Raw genomic sequence first — 2,789 nt, forward strand, 5'->3', positions numbered from 1 at the left:
GAGACTCCTCCTTTGCATGACATATATCTCTATAATGGCTCAATTGAGGATCTTCATATTGTCGCTCTTTTACTTCCGTATTCAAGGATGAAACTGTGGGATTATTAACACTAACCCCTGCATCACCTGAACCAATTAGACACACTTCAAGATTTTCTAGTTGATGGAGTTCCTGAATCATTTCTTTCTTCTCCGAGGGTACTTCACATAAGCTACCCATTGATCGGCGGCTAAGCGCATCCGCTACTACATTTGCCTTTCCGGGGTGGTATAAAATATTCACATCATAATCTTTCAATAATTCTACCCACCGTCTCTGTCGCAGATTCAACTCCTTCTGTTTGAAAATGTATTGGAGACTCTTATGATCCGTATAGATATCAACATGCACACCATACAAGTAATGTCTCCACATTTTTATTGCATGAATAACTGCAGCCAATTCAAGATCATGAGTTGGGTAATTCTTTTCATGTTTTCGCAGCTGTCTCGAAGCATAAGCAATGACTTTACCGTGCTGCATCAATACACATCCTAACCCAACGCCGGAAGCATCACAATACACAACATAGCCATCCGGCCCTTCTGGAAGTATCAAGACTGGGGCTGAGGTTAATCTATCCTTCAACTCTTGGAAACTACGCTCACAAGCGGCATTCCACAGAAATTTAGCTGACTTCTGGGTTAGCTTCGTCAATGGGTTTGAAATAGATGAAAAGCCCTCTACGAATCTTCTATAATAACCTGCCAATCCCAGAAAACTACGAACTTCTGTAGGCGTCGTAGGCCTTGGCCACGTCTTCACAGCCTCAATTTTCTAAGTGTCAACTCTAATGCCATCATCTGAAATAACATGCCCCAAGAATGTCACAGAATTCAACCAAAACTCGCACTTTAAAAATTTTGCATACAACTCCCGAGTTTGAAGAATTTCAAGAACAATACATAAATGATCTGCATGTTCTGATTCTGTGCGAGAATACACCAGAATATCATCAATAAATACTATTACAAACAGATCCAAGAGAGGCCTGAATACATTATTCATCAAATTCATAAACACGGCCGGAGCATTAGTTAGCCCAAACGACATCACTCGGAATTCATAATGGCCATATCTCGTTCTGAATGCTGTCATGGGAATATCTTCTTCTCTGACTCTCACTTGATGATAGCCCGACCTCAAGTCTATTTTGGAAAACCACTTGGCAGCCTGTAGCTGATCAAATAAATCATCATTTCTCGGTAGAGGATATCTATTCTTTATCGTCACTTTATTCAGCTGTCTATAGTCAATGCATATTCGTAGGGAACCATCTTTCTTTCTTAAAAATAATACTGGGGCTCCCCACGGTGAAGAACTGGGTCTAATAAACCCCTTCTCAAGGAAATCTTTCAATTGTGCCTTTAGCTCTTTCAATTCTGCAAGCGATAAGGAGGAATAGAAATAGGCTTGGTATCCGGTAGCACATCGATGGAAAATTCAATTTCCCTTTCTGGAGAAAGGCCTGGAAGTTCATCTGAAAATACATCCAGAAATTCATTCACTACCGGAACGGATTGGAAAGTTGGCGGCTTGGCTTCAGTGTCATGTACTCGGACTAAGTGATAAATATAGCCCTTAGCTATCATTTTTCTTGCCTTGAGGTAGGAAATAAACCTACCTCTTGGAGATGCGGTATTAGCTTTCCATTCAAGCACGGGCTCTCCCAGAAATTGAAATCGAACTAATTTCATTCGGCAATCAACATTAGCGTAACATGAGGCCAACCAATCCATACCCATAATCACATCAAAATCTAGCATTTCCAGCTCAACTAAATCAGCTTTAGTTTGGCGCTCACATATCTCAATCACACAATCTTTATATACTCGTCTAGCTATCACGGGATCACCAACCAGAGTAGATACCTCAAAAGGCTTAATTGGCTCGGGTTTCACCCCAATACGGTTAACAACATATGGAGTAATATATGATAATGTGAAACCCGGATCTATCAATGCATACACATCATGGGAAAATATGGACAATGTACCTGTAACCACATATGGGGAGGACTCGAGATCCTGTCGTCCGGCTAAAGCATACAAGCGGGGCTGAGTTGCACCTGAAGTAGACAATCCCCCTCGGCCTCTACCTCGGCCTGCTGGAATCTGTGGAGTTTGCCCTACCGGGTGCACTGAGGAAGAACCAGCCGCTGATCCTATAGGCTGGGTCCCAACTCTATCGCTCATCGACGGGTAATCTCTCATCATGTGCCCTACCTGACCACAAGTATAACAAGCATCTGAACCCTGGCGGCACTGTCCGGAATGTAATCTACCACACTGACTGCATCGCGGTACTGGAGGTCTCCTCTGGCTATAGTCTCCCCCAAACTGTGAACCTGAGGCCCTCGAACTCTGACCCTGTCCTGAACGAAAGGAGCGATCAAATCTCCTACCTATAAATCGGGGAGGTGCACTAGTCACCGACTGGCCTGAGTGTCTAGAATATGTCTGCCTTGATCCCTCTCTATAATCACTGCCTGTGCCCATAGATCTGGCCCTTTTGCTTTGCCCTCTATCAACATCCCGATCACCCCTTTGCGGAGGTTGTTGTCCTTCTAAATTTTGGGCATGGGCTTGAATGCGGGAAATGTCCATCCCATCTTGCAACGAAGCCGTCAAACAATCTTTAAACAAATGTGGCCCTAAGCCACTCACAAATCTATGCACCCTATCGCCCATATACCTACCATAGTTGAGCATATCTAGCCAAAGAATTAAATTGAAGGCTATACTCCCGG

Source organism: Lycium ferocissimum, unplaced genomic scaffold (assembly GCF_029784015.1).
Source record: "Lycium ferocissimum isolate CSIRO_LF1 unplaced genomic scaffold, AGI_CSIRO_Lferr_CH_V1 ctg4328, whole genome shotgun sequence".
Lineage (NCBI taxonomy): Eukaryota > Viridiplantae > Streptophyta > Magnoliopsida > Solanales > Solanaceae > Lycium > Lycium ferocissimum.